The sequence below is a fragment of the Chiloscyllium punctatum genome, chromosome 41 (genome assembly GCF_047496795.1).
Source record: "Chiloscyllium punctatum isolate Juve2018m chromosome 41, sChiPun1.3, whole genome shotgun sequence".
Classification (NCBI taxonomy): Eukaryota; Metazoa; Chordata; class Chondrichthyes; order Orectolobiformes; family Hemiscylliidae; genus Chiloscyllium; species Chiloscyllium punctatum.
In genome coordinates this window covers 4,082,245-4,097,235 of record NC_092779.1, presented here as the reverse complement: position 1 = coordinate 4,097,235, position 14,991 = coordinate 4,082,245, and the positions used below count along the sequence as shown (strand labels likewise).

The 14,991-nt window shown below is 44.2% G+C and overlaps 1 protein-coding gene across 4 annotated transcripts in view; it reads left to right on the top strand.

The window, feature by feature from the left end:
* Positions 1-14,991, top strand: part of LOC140464825 (cadherin-18) — a 742,457-nt gene that overhangs the window by 263,594 nt on the left and 463,872 nt on the right. For all 4 annotated transcript variants that reach the window (XM_072560305.1, XM_072560296.1, XM_072560294.1 and 1 more), the window contains one exon: positions 10,987-11,130. The gene's annotated coding sequence lies outside the window, so the exon portion shown is untranslated. The remainder of the gene's footprint in view (positions 1-10,986; positions 11,131-14,991) is intronic.

Here is a 14,991-nt window from a genome sequence, read left to right as displayed (position 1 = left end):
GTGTTGAATTTCTGGAACTAAAAGGTGTAAATATTTATTGAAAGACTCACAAGAACTGAGGAAAAGCTCCATCATAAACTGATAATCTGCAAATTCAGGGGAATGAAGTCAGGAGTTTAGATAGTTCTCCACCACCATCTCCCACCTACCCCTCGGTCTCCCCCTTATATCCCCCACCTGTCCCCCACCCCACAGTCTTCTTGTTCCGATAAAATAGACCCTTCACACATTCGAGAGAAGTGCTATGTGGAATTTAGTTGGCAGACCCAAAAACACCCAAAGTCTATAAAGCTCACCTTCTCCTTTGTCTGAGTGATATAGACAACCAGAACCAAATTTTTAACTAATAAAACAATCAAATTGTCTGCAATGGAACCTGAACTAATGCAAGGAAACTCTGTGTTGGAGAGGCTGTGAATCATATTTACTCCTTTAAGAATGGTGAATAGCACAAATTACTCTGACCTGAATCCAAATGTGATTTTCTGAAAAGCTTCTGATGATGTGATGGACTTGTGTCATGCTTGTCTCCGTTTAGTTATGGATTTCCTTTCTCTACACTTGTACTATTCCATTTGTTTCTGCTGCTGAAGGTTTGAACTGGACTATTGTTCCTTCAGTGTGGCTGGGAACAGGATCCTGGAACTCCATTCTGAAAAGCATTGCTTATCTCCCTGTTATCCATGACAGCCAAGGTTCAACATTCCCATCACCTTCTCAAGGGCAGTTAGAGATGAGCAAGACTTGTTGGTTCAGCCAGCAACACCGACATCCCATTTATACATGCATTTAGAAAAGTCTCTGATCTTCACACGGTAAACTTACTTTCAGAGTCACTTAATCTCCTACAAAGACTGAGCCGAGCATTGGAATTCCTAGGAACTTAGATGAGGAAGAGGAGCAAATCTCTTGATATTTCTTCACTGATGATGATTTTTGGAAGGTTGTACTCATTGATTCCAGACCCACCAGTAATTAATCAGGCCTCCCATTCCCAGCAGCTTCCCCCACAGCAGATACATGTGAAGGTGTTGTCACTGCTCAGGACAGTTGGATTGATCCTTCTCCTCCCTTTCTCCATCAAGCTGACTCATCACTCATTCTCTAAATCTCTGTCACATCTCCAGAGACATTGCCCTCTGTGGCCTGCACTTCCTATTGGTTGATGCGATACACAGAGAGAGACGCCCTCATGGTGCCCCTGAAGTGGATGGGGCTCTCTGTTCCATTGACCAGGGATCAGCTCTCTGCACTCATCTTAGCCAGGCAACTGACATCAATCTGAGCAATGGGAGCTGCCCAGTGCAGTTGGTTTTGCAAGGGTCCGGCTCACTGCTGGTGATGTTGACGGTTTCCAGGAGCTCCGTGTTTGTGATGTGGTCCTGTTGCCTCCAGAGGCAGCACTGAGCAAGTGCTCCAGCAGGTCTCCATAACCTGCAGCACTTGGGGTGCTGACCCAAGCACATCACCCATGACCCATGACTCAGCCATGCCCAATCACATTCATCTTTCTCAGCTCAACCTTGCTCACTGCCTCAAAACACCTCATCCCCACCCCCTCACTGCCCTTGACCTGCCTCATCCATCCCTACCCCCTCACTACCCTTGACCTGCCTCAGCCATTCCCACCCCCTCACTGCCCTTGATCTGCCGCAGCCATCCCCACCCCCTCACTGCTCCTGACCTGCCTCAGTCACCCCCACCCCCTCACTACCCTTGACCTGCCTCAGCCATCCCCACCCCCTCACTGCCTTTGACCTGCCTCAGCCATTCCCACCTCTCTCCCAATGGAGCTGTGAAGACCCAAGAGTGACCTGCCCTCTGATTTACTGGGCAGTACCAGGGCACTGCCCGCTGGCCTCACAGGAAGCTGGACATGGAAATAACCCGATAGAGTCCGCTATGATAAAACTGCTGATTCAATCCCTCTGACAGAAAGTGTGGCTGTGGCTTGGCCCCTGACCTGGGCTGTGGAGCCTGCAGGAACATGTAGCCTTTGGACAAAAGGTCAGTCATTTCTATGGAACAAAAGCTGCCATTTGATGTCTGCAGTTAACTAATTAATCTGCCAGGATTCGCAGTTAGAATTTGCACCTTGTTCCTGTTTTTCACAGTTCCTCAAAAATTAGCATTTTGAAACCAAATACTGGCAAGAAACACACAAAAAAATTGATACTTATAATGATTCCAATTTGAAAACAAAATTATAAACTGCAGTTTGTTGAGTCATTAATCTACTTGTCAACTCCATTAGAATTCCACAAATGAAAATTTAGCAAGTCATTGGTCACAGTGCATACCAGTAGGCTCATGAATATAAAAACAATCAGAGTATATATTTGTGAAACAAAATGTAAAGCAAAATATTCCAGCACTTACTGACTCCTTGTTTTAGGATGAATGGAGATGAGAAGATTTCAGATATGGATATATCCCGAGTGAGGACAAGAAAATAGCACAGCCGCCATCGTCCTGGTTCATAACAACTGTTCGGTAAATTCCCTACGTGGGATTGGAAAATCTAATTCACCAAATCCTCGCCCCCTCAACCTGAATAACATTCACACTCACTGTTTTAGAACTTTGGCAAGGCATCACTTTTCTAAAAGTGAACATGTATAAAAACCCCTGAATCCTAAATAAATTTCTGTTTGTCAGCTGTACAACCGTAGGGAAGGGGAAGATCATGTTAACAATAATGATGTCATAAAGAATTACCCATTAAAGATTGAGTAATGTGGGTCAGTTTATTTAAAACAATAAAAAAAACTATAACTGATGATGCAGAGATTACAGCAAACCAGTTAATTTCTGGGTGTGAAGCAGATGATAAGCCAGGCAGAGTTGAAGCATTGTATACAGAGTACTTAAAGGCAATCTCTTTAAAAGGCCACATACACAACCCTTTCCTCTCCAAAAGCAAATGTTTATCGGCACAGTGGCTCAGTGGTTAGTACTACTGCCTCACAGTGCTTGGGTCCAAGGTTTGATTCCAGCCTCAGGTGACTGTCTGCATGGGTTTCCTCCCTCAGTCCAAAGATGTGCAGGTTAGGGTGCATTGACCACGCTAAATTGCCCATAGTGTTCAGGAGTGCATTAGTCAGGGGAAATGTAGAGGAATGGGTCTAGGTGTGATACTATTCGGAGGGTTGGTGTGGACTTGTTGGGCCAAATGGCCTGTTTTCACACTATAGGGATTCTATGATGGTTTACAATTATAAGTGAGACTGTGAGTCCTCATAGCATTTAAGACATTTGCCCAGATCTTGTGATCAAGATTTTGTCCGGAGGTGCTCTAGATTCCTCACAGTATCAGTGAGGTTGAGCATCATTCCCGTTTGTATACCCTGTTGTACCCAGTGTAATAGGACAGGGGAATGGTCGGCAAACTGTAACCGATCTATGTCCCTATTGCACTGTAATGTATGTAGACCGCGTAGGATCTTGTCTCTGAGCACATTCATGTCACCTTGTCAGATGGCCACGTATTTTTGTGGATTCCTGAACATGAACCCATTGTCCCAGTTTTAATTTTGGCAGATCTGCACCTGCATTTTTAGAATGCACATTGACCATTTTCTTTGCAATTTTACAAGCTCCTCTCAGGCTTTAAACAATGGATTTTGGATATGAGTCAGTAAACTGTCTGGTCTGCCAAACATGAACATTTTCAGTGATGGAACAATTGGACTCACCACTGCTGCTCTCAAATGTTACATTCCAATCCGTCGATCCTACTTGTTCCGGCCACAGTTGAAGATTAGAATTTGGACTGGGTGAACCATGCATTCAACTAACCGTTGGGTCTGAGATAATGCGGTGAAGACGTAGTGTCATCAATACTCCTGATTGGTAACCACACTTAACATCAAACCTCAGGAAGAATTTTGCACCTGCAAATCTCAGTCTTATCTTTTCTAAAGTGGGAATTTTGTTAGGCACCTTTTTAAAGCTGCGTTTGAGAGTCATGGATCATTTTCTCTTTCATTATGAACTATTGAGCTACAGCAGTATTGCCTGATCCAGTTCCCTTTGGAAGATTCCGTGTGCGCTTGTCCAACCCCCTCCTCAACATCTCTTTGAAGCGAATGCTACAGTTACTTGTTTCAAGTACAATGTTGCAGCTCCCCTCAAACTGCCAACTTTACAAAAAAACAGCATTCTGGGGATTTTAGTGTTAAACCATGAATTGAAGAGGTAGCTGAAGATGTTGAGTTTGACTCGTTGCCTGATTCTGTGGATTGTGGTCAGTGTAAGGTCACAGCGTGTGGGTGACCAGCAGTTGCTGGCTTGGCAGTACTGGATTGCTGGAACTTATTCTCCAGCACAATGATTCTGCACATGAAATGAGTAAACTGTTGTACGCTGAAGGTTTTACATCACTAGCTTTTGTCTCGATAAAATGAATTCTCAATGAAGGATACAAAAGTTGTATATGTTTCCAGGTACCGAGGACATTGTCGAGATATTAGACTTGCCTGCAGTCTTCTGCCAGGAAAAGGATATCTCTGTTCTAGGGAGGTTGGTTTAGAACTTGGAACAGGGGAACCCTTACCCATGCTCACATTCCAGAGCAGCAGTCACAATCTGTCAAACCTAAGAGGTCAGGACCCATGTTTAGATTAGATTACATTACAGCGTGAAAACAGGCCCTTCGGGGCCACACCGACCTGCAAACCACCCATGCCCCTCACCTAACACTACAGGAAATTTAGCATGGCCAATTCACCTGACCTGCACATCCTTGGACTGTGGGAGGAAACCCACACAGACACGGGGAGAACGTGCAAACTCCACACAGTCAGTCGCCTGAGGTGGGAATTGAACCTGGGTCTCAGGCACTGTGAGGCAGCAGTGCTAACCACTGTGCCACCATGTTGCCTTCTTCGTCTTCCCACCTTTGGTTCTTTATGTTGGGTCTTCCATGCTGCGATCACATTAAGTTGAGGAATGATTATGAAGAGCAGCTTGTCTCATTCACATCTGATTTGGATCTGGGCTCCTTTATCACTGTCGAGTAGCTTCTCACTGACTGTGACTGATATCCTCTTCTGATCTCTTTTAATTATATTTAAGGAAATAATTTATAATTGGAACAACATGTGATTGAGTCTCTTTGTTGTTCAACATGGGAGCAGATTCACAGCTTGGTCAGCTGATATGAATCATTAATAATCACAGCCAGGCTATGATCGTTCCGTAATTACAGTTTATTCCATGTGTTATTTCACTGGACCTCCAAAAGAAGACTAGAGACAATATCCTAGGCAAAGGGACTCCTGCTTACTATTATAGCTTTGTCTCGGAAATGAGTGAATGGTTATTTTCTTTCTAGATGAATGTTAATTGTTGAATTGACTTCCTGATCTCCCCTTGTATCTACTGATAATGAAAGAGTCAAATACAGCACTCAGGGCGGGAGAGCTTTTTTTTCAGTTTCCTTCTTGTTGCACCGAGGTTTATCAAAGTACACAGGAGATTTGCTTTTCAGGCAAGGTGTCTCATCCAAAGACACAAGCAGTCATTTTCAGTATTATATCTGTGTTACACTGAAGAAACATGTTCAATTTAAACCCTGATATTGCAGAAGAGTAGGAAAGTTTTAATTTCTCTGCTTTGAAAGAGGCAATGCCACTTATGTAAGTCATTAGAACTAAGTTAAAACTAGTCGTTGTTTTAATCTTACTTTACAAATTTTACTCATTAAATTTGATTTATAGATGGGTGAATGCAATATTTCACACACTTTCTTTGAGGGCATGTAGGTGAGGATGAACATTGTTGCTCTAACATAAAATCTCCCTCGAGTCAGCTTCAATGATCAAAGAGGTGGACGAGATACTGCAATCCCCACACCAAATAACCAATGTTACATGAGTGACATTGATAAATTAGAAACATTTAGTAGCAACTTCTGGCAATTGAACATTTGGGTTTGTGCCCACCTGGAACCAAAGTGAATTGATCTAAATTACATCCAACTGGCCCAGTTCCACACAATACTGCATTTCTGATTCATGGCCAGTGGGAATTTCATCTTCTGGCCCCAAAGCATATTTTTGTTTTCTAGAATCAACACATGGAAAGGAAAACCACAATAATAATAGTCAGTGATAATTAATAAAAATATCAAACAAACAACTAACTATCTATTTCATCATACGGCAGCAGAAGAACACCTCATCGTTTAGTAATTCCAAATTTGAAAGAATGGAGACGAATTAGCCTTTTAATATTTACAATGGAATATTGACTAAAACAGTTTTTCTTTATCATTACTCAACTTATTACTTTCTATTCATCTCCTACATTATCAGAAACGCCAGGAGACAAAAGCAAGTTGAGCTTGAGACCCAGACTAATCACATGGATAGCCATTGTTTGTGGCTATCTATGTGGCTTACAGGACATAACAGGAGACAAAGCAAAGTCAAACAGAATCATGGGCAACAGTCCATCCCTACCTGATGAGCTCTGAACAGAAGGTCAGCGAAACAATGTCACCTACCCTGAGAGCCTCAGGTCCATCTGTACCCACAGTCACTGCAGCAGACGACAGATTGACCTTTCAAAGAGTGAGGAGAAAGTACAGATGCTGGAGATCAGAATCAAAAAGTGTGGTGCTGGAAAAGCACAGCCGGTCTGGCAGCATCCAAAGAGCAAAAGAGTCAATGTTTCAGGCATAAGCCCGTCACCAGGAATTGGGGGGAGGGGGAAGGGTGGTGGAGGCATTGGGGTGGGAGGCAAGGGGGCTGAGAGATAAATGGGAGGGGGTGGGGCTGGGGAGAAGGTAGCTGGGAATCCAAAAGCTGATGGAGGTTGGGGGTGATGGTGATAGGTCAGAGAGGAGGGTGGAGTGGACAGATGGGAAGGAAGATGGACAGGTAGGACAGGTCAAGACGGCAGTTCTGAGTTGGATGGTTGGATCCAGGATGAGGTGGGGGGAGGGCAAACTTGTGAAACCAACATTCGCTTCCATGTGGTTGGAGGTCGCAAGGTGGAAGATGAGATGTTCTTCCTCCAGGATAAATACTGAGAGGATGTTTCATCTCATGGGACAGTCTAGGACCAGAGGCTATAGTGGCTAGAGTTTGGCGGTGGAGGAGGCCCAGGACCTGCATGTCCTTTGCGGAGTGGGAGAGGGAGTTGAACTGTTTGGCCACAGGGCAGTGGGCATGTGTCTGGAGATGTTCTCTTCCACTTCCCACACCTTCACCCTTAGGCCCCATCCTTCTGACCACATCAAGGATAGAACCCCCCCCCCACCAACCCCGCCCCCCCCACCCCAGTCCTCATCCCCACCCCACCAATCTCCACAACACATCATCCTCCACCATTTCTGCCACCTACAGTCAGACCCCACCACCAGGGATATATTTCCCTCCACACCACTTTCAGCATTCCACAGAGATCATTTTCGTTAGGTCCAACCCCCACCCCGCCCCATCCCACCAACACTGAAACCACCCTCCAATCCTGACACCTTCCCACACGTCCCCCCTCACCTCCATTCAAGACCCCCAGAGGATCCTCCCACATCCGGCAGAGATTTTCCTATGCATCCAAGCACCACATCTACAGTATCCGTTGCTGTCAATGTGGTCTCCTCTACATTGGGGAGACAGGAAGTCAACTCATAGAACATTCCAAAGAAATCTCCAGGACACGTGCACCAACCAATCCCACCGACCTGTGGCCGAACACTAAATCCCCCTCCCACTCCACCAAGTACTTGCCAGTCCTGGGCCTCCTCCACCACCAAATTCGAGCCACCGATGACTGAAGGAAGAACGTTGGGGCCCTCCAACCACATGGTATCAATGTGGATTTCACCAGTTTGCTCATCTCCTCTCCTACCACCTCATCCCGGATCCAACCCTTCAACTTGGCACCACCCTCTTGACCTGTCCTACCTGTCCATTTTCCTTTCCACCTATCCACTCGATAGTCCTCTCTGACCTACCACCATGACCCCCACCTACATCTACCTCTCCCATTCACAGTTAACTTTCTCCCAGCCCCAACCCCCATTTGTTTCTCAGCCCCCTTGCTACCCTCCCCCCCCACTCCCCACTCCACCATTCCTGATGAAGAGCTTATGCTTGAAACATCGACTCTCCTGCTCCTCTGACTGGCTGTGCTTTTCCAGCACCACACTTTTTAACTCTTCCTAAGAGAGAACCCATGAAAAGTGACTAGCCGAGATAGAGTCCCCGGTCAGATCCTGTATGGACCAGCTGGTGGGAGCACTTGTAAATGTCTTTAACCTCTCTTTACTATGATCTGAAGTCCCCACCTTCTTTGAGGTCACAGGCAATGGTTCTCTTAAGATCACCTCATTTGACCCTCAAGGTAGGAATGTATGAACATCGCATCTCTCCTTTACCTGAGCTTTAAGACATTAATCTGGGTGCTCATTTCAGCATAGGAACAGACCAGACACAGTAATCAGGTCTACTGCCTAAGTGCTTCAGAGGTTGATAGGTTTCTGATAAGTAGCTGAAAGGTGATTTGGGTTATGTGGAGAAACTGGATCAACTACAATCCTATTGAACGATGGAGCAGACTCGAGACTGAATGGTTTATTCCTGCTTGATATGTGTATATTTAAATTGCTCACTTCCCAAAGGGAAAGCTCTTTTCTAGATGATGACTGGAGTATCAGTGATCATAGGGCAGTACGTCTCATAATCGAGCTCGACAAGTATGTGACTGCACCAGGAATCCTAATCTCAACTTTCTAAACTCAGAAACAAAGTAATGATCCAACAGCTAAGTAAATTGTTTCACAAGTTCTAATATTGGTGAGACCACATCTGGAGTAATGTGAGCAGTTTTGGTCCCTTATCTAAGGAAGGTTATCATATCATTTCATGGAAGGCTGTTCAGAGAAGATTCACCAGGATGATCCTGGGATGGAGGGATTGTCTTAATGACGTTTAGAAGAATGAGAGGTGATCTGGTTGAAACGTATAGGATTTTTAAAGGGCTTGACAGGATAAATACTGAGAGGATGTTTCATCTCATGGGACAGTCTAGGACCAGAGGCCATAGTCTCAGAATAAAGGGAAATCAATTAATTCTGGTGTGAGGAAGGATTTCTTCTCAGAAAGATTTGCGAACCTTTCAAACTGACTTAGCCAGTAACACCTTCACCTGATGAATGAATAAACTAAAAGCTATAGGAACAGAGGCCTTGTGAATACAGAACAAAGAACAAAGAAAATTTACAGCTCAGGAACAGGTCCTTCGGCCCTCCAAGCTTGAGCCAGTCCAATCCACTGTCTAAACCTGTTGCCCAACTCCTAAGGATCTGTATCCCTCTGCTCCCCACCTACTCATGTATCTGTCTAGATGCACCTTAAATGAATCTACTGTGCCCGCCTCTACTACCTCTGCTGGCAACGTGTTCCAAGCACCTACCACCCTCTATTTAAGAGGAAGATAGATTCTTGATCAGTCAGGGAGTCCAGGCTTATGAGGTAAATGCAGGAAAGTGACTGTTGGAGCAATGATCAATAAATCAATCATCCTTTTGAATGCTGGAATCAACTTGAGGGGCTGAAAGGCCTCCTCCTTTTCCGATTTCCTATGGCCTTATTTAGACAGTGTGAGGCACCTCAGCATTGTTCACATTGAATCCAAATGAAGGTGTTCAGAAAAGTGCAGTGAATTCCCAAGTGTGGTCAACATTTAGAGTCTGGGTGGGTGCTGCGGGAAGAATCATTTACTGTACTCTCCTGGAATATTTTAACAGCCTTGGTGAATCAGAGGAGACTTTCCCATTGTCCATTCTGAAATCATTCTTTGCAGTTTGCTTTGTATCTCTCTCTACAGTGAGAGCTAACCTGTTGGGCTCTGATGGAATGGGGGTTGGGAAAACAAAGAGGATCATGGGCCAATTTTTTTCCAGTTCTCTGAAGGCAAGCTGAAGGTGTGAGGGGGTGAACTTTTGAAATGGGAATCTCGGGCTCACTCCGTGATGCTTTGTAGCCTCCCTGTATCTTCCTGGAAGGTGGAACTGCAGAAACAGTCGCAACATATCTGAGAGCAGTGAGTATTGTGGTTCTGAGATTACTGACACAGGGTCTACAAATTTCAGACCAGGACAGCTAACTGAATGTAGCATCTGTTTAATTCAATCATAAGAATCACAGAAACCCAAACCATGGGAGCTGGCCATTCAGCACACAGTCACCATCCGTAGAGGATCACCCCCATACCCACCCCCTCACCCTGTAACCCTACACCCCCCCGGCCAATCCACCTAACCAGGATTGTGCTTGGAAACCAGAGCACGGGGGAAACCATGGGGGTACGTGGGAAAATGTGCAAACTCCACACAGATAGTCCCCTGATGCTAGAATTGAACACAGGTCTCTGGTGCTGTGAGGCAGCAGTGCTAACCACTGAGTCACCGTGCCACCCAAAAGGTCTGTTTCACTATCTGTTATAGGATTGTTCATCAGAAACTTAACATCTGTTTGCTGCAGGAAAATACAGCGACTGTCCTTCACACTCTGTGCTGCAGGTTCACCTGAGAGATGGCTGTTATTCTCCATCCTGGCTCATCAACATGTTCTCTCTTGAAGTGATATGTCAGCAGTGAGCAGGTAGTTTAACCAATTAGTGAGGTCTCAACAGGTATTTCATGAACAGACTGTAATCTTGTCAGGCTCTCTCTCTGTATTTGCATCCGAAAGGAGAGAGCGTTAAAGCTGCTCACACAGTTCGGTCCTCCCTTGGAGAGGGCCATACTATTCTGAACATTTCCCTCTGGTGCTCACTATGGGGGAGGAAAACACAATGGTGCCCTGGCTGCTTTCGAAATGACCGAGCAGATTTTATAAATCCACAACGTTCTGGGCCCAGTGTGCCGATTGTTCATTTCACCTTTACTAGTCCTTGTTTTTTTTTTGAAGAAATATTTGTTAATGGCAGGACAAGAGAACAAAAATCTAAAATGTCAACTTTCTCATCCTTTAGGCTTTCGGATATGATTGCCTGATGCAAGACACAGAAGTATAATCTGAAGATGGTTTCTGCTGGAAGAGGTCACAAATTGGCCAAGATTAATGCTTTCAGAGTCATTTCTGCTTGAGCAGTTTCTCTGATGCCTTCTACAGGATTGTGAGTTTTATACCTTTCCATCCTCTCTGTGACCTGTGTTTCCTAACCATTACCAATAAGTTGAACAGTATGTTAATTGCCTATTGTTTAATTGAAAAGTGAGCCTTCATTCTAAATGTTTCCTTGTTATGTTTGCACAGAGTGAAAAATGGCTTCCTGACATTTTAGTGAAGAAAATTACTTTAGAAAAGAAAGGTCATTTTTTAAAGTGTTTAACCCAGCTATTGTCAAGGTCAGTGTGGCTCTGTGCTGAACCTTAGTTATGATTCATCAAGCAAAAAGTAGAATTGTGCCTCTCAATGCCACAACTGCAGCTTTTTACAGACATCAGCTTACTCCATCACAGTGTACAGGACATTCTATGGTTGGGCACTTAATTACAACCACTCAATGACTTCCTTGTGAATGGTAATAATATCTGATAGACTCCTGACTCATAAATCAGAGCAGAAACCCAATATTGCCTGAGAATTCAGGAACCTTATCCTCAATGCAGGAGCTGTCATACAGACAGGAATAATCCAGGGACCCTTGGTAAAAGGGCACAACAGAAATATAAAAGTCAATTATCTTTACAAGGTGTTGAACACAGCATCAACTTCAAACACAAATAAAACACAAAGCCATTAAACCTTCTTTCCAAACAGAAAACCCATAGATCAATGCAAAAATGTAGAATTTGAAGATGATTGTATTATGTTTTCTGGAAATTAATTTGAAGAAATTCGGTAAGCGTGTGGTTTTCCTTTCGATTGGAAGCTGGTTTTTATCATGTTTTGGGACATTTTCACCTCAACTCCAGGAAAGATCAAGTTAAATGTTTATTTTTTTTTCTCTACCCCCTCAATGGGAGCAATGGAAACCCTTTGTGTAAGTCTGGAAATTGTTGGGATCAGGTGGGGAGGGCTTGTGCGAAAGGGCCGAATCTTACAGTCCCACCTTTAATGGGTTTGCGTGTGGAGGTTCTGAAAAATTTTTGATCGTTCTACAGAGACTTGGTTGAGACAGGGATAAGACTGGTACCTTAACGTTCTGGGATTTGGTTGTCTTAGGCAAGATGGAGAGGGATATAACTGGAGGTGGGGAGTTGTGTTACTGATTAGGGGGAATATCACAGCTGTACTGAGGGAGGGCACCTTGAAGGGCTGACCCAGAGAGGCCACATGGTAGAGCTCAGGAATAGGAAGGGTGCAGTCACTTTGATGGGATTGTACTGCAAACTTTCCAACAACCAGCACGAGGTAGAGGAACAGATATATAGACAGGTTATGGAAAATGTGAGAACAACAGGGTTGTTGTGATTTTAACTTCCCCTATATTGACTGGGACTTGCTTAGTACCAGGGGTTTGGATGGGGGTGAAGTTATTAGGTGTATCCGGATTGACTTTTTATAAACAGTATTAAAATAGTCCAACTTGGGAAGGGGTCACACTAGACCTGGTGGATTAAAGTTTCAGTTAAGGGAGCATTTCAGGAACAGTGACCATAATTCTGTAAGTTTTAAAGTTACTTCTGGATAAGTGCAAGAGAGGTCCTTGGGTGGAAGTACTAAACTGGGGGAAGGCTAACTCCCACTAGGTGGGGACTAGGGACTGTAGATTAAGAGCAGCTGTGTGAGGGGATATCCATATCTGGCATGTGGGAATCTTTTATAGGCCATTTGGTTCAAGTTCAGGACCAGTATGTTCCCATGAAAATGAAGGAAAAGAATGGCAAGATTCAAGAACCTTGCATGAAAAGAGAAATTGTGAGCTTAGTCCAAAAAGGAAAAGGAGCCATAGGAAACTGAAGATACACAAAACCATCAAAGAATACAAAGATAGCAGGAAAGAACTCAAAAGGAATTCAGAGGGCTAAAATGGAGAATGAAATGTCTTTGGTAAACAGGATTAAGGAAAATCCCAATGTGTTTTCTGCAAATGTAAGGAGCAAGGGGATAGCTAGGGAAAGAGTAGGTGCAGGTTGAAAGTGAGGACTGCAGATGCTGGAGATCAGAGTGGTGCTGGAAAAGCACAGCAGGTCAGGCAGCATCCGAGGAACAGGAAAATCAACGTTTTGGGCAAAAGCCCTTCGTCAGGAATCCTGTCTTGTCACGGTGCAGCTTCATGATCTAGAGCTCTTCCTGTTAACCCCAAACCCCAGCAGCACCACCATCACAGCAGGACGTGAACACACCTCCAATTGTAGAGACTGCAGTGCAAGGTGATGTTGAGTGACTTACATCACCAAAATAAAGAGGACAGTCCTCAATGAAAGTAAGAATTTGCAAAGGGGGCTGCACACTCACTTCAAGTAATCTCACAAACCCAGAGTCACTATCAGTCAGTGACTGTAAGAGTTAAGATCTGAACAAGACTTTAGGGTCCATTAAACCTTTTCCATGAGTCAGTAAGATCAAGGTGATCTTCTCAATCAACTCCGAGTAAGTGACAAGAAAATTTGCACCACACAAGTACCAGGTAATGACTATAGCCAACAGAAGAAAATGTAGCCATTGCTTCTTGACATCCAATGGCATTACACTCACTAAAACCCAACTATCAATATCCTGAAGGTTATCATTAATCAGAAACTGAGCTAGACTTGTAAAAATACAATGGCCACATGAGCATGTCAGAGGCGAGGAATCCAGCAGTGAGTAACTCACTTCCTGACTCTTCCCATCACCTACAAAGAACAAGTCAGGAGTGTGATGGAATACTCTAACCCAACGCAGCCCACTTGACAGCACCACACCCAGAAACATCCTTTCCCTCCACCACCGATGCTCAGTAGCAGTGGCAGGTACCATCTACAAGATGGTGTGCAGAAATTCACCAAGGCTCCTCAGAATGCATCTTCTAAACCCACAACCGATACCATCGAATGCAGCAGATACATTGGGAACACCACCCATTGTGAGCTTCCCTCAAGGTCACTCACCATCCTGATTTGGAAATATCACGCTGTTCCTTAACTAACATGAGGGCAAAATCCTGGAATTCCCTCCCTAATGGTTTAGCAGATGTATCACCAGCACATAGACTGCAACTTACCATCACCTTCTCTCATGGTAATTAGAGAAGGGCAATAAATGCTGGTCTAGCCAGTCATACCCACATCCCAAGAACAAGTAACAAAATGTTTCACCTGAGCAGATTATCCTCATCGTCCAATCTGTGCTTTGTGGTCTCTCCACTGGTCAAACACTAGACTGGTACTCCACTTGAAGGGGACCTGGAATGCATGCCTCACCCACCCCCCATTCAGAACTTGTTCTCAATCTATCTGTGCAGATACAATTGGTCTGCTGAGAAGTTATGTGTTAGGTCTAAATATTCTGTTGAACAAGTAAAGGTGAATAATAAAAGCTAAAGCTTTATCCCCATTAAACTAATGGCTGCTCCAACTGCAGTAGATGAGAGAACCAATTAACAGAAAACAGGAGGAAAAATGGTGCTTAACCAACATTCAATCCATAATCAATTAAAGATGGATTTACCAAGTACTAATAGAATTTATTTTTGTGTTGCAGTTTATGGGCTTTCCATTCACTGCAGCTTTGTAATTCTTCATCCTCTATATTTTGCTTTAATTATGGTTCACTACAAGAGCAACACTTTCTCACTTACAACAGGAAAGTGGCTATTTGAGGTTTTTATTTAACACCCATTCAGTGATAAGCTTGTGATATTGTACATTAGATGTAATTGATTTGAATTTCTGCTCAGGTCTTCTGCTCACTAAAATGCTATCCGGAATCTTGGGGAGGGATCCCACAGGGCTACAGTCAGCAATCGGGAGAATCCCTGCTGAAACTGATGCCCAGAGGGAAGGCGACATGTTCAGCTATAGCAGAACATGGAGGGAATGTCGCAGAC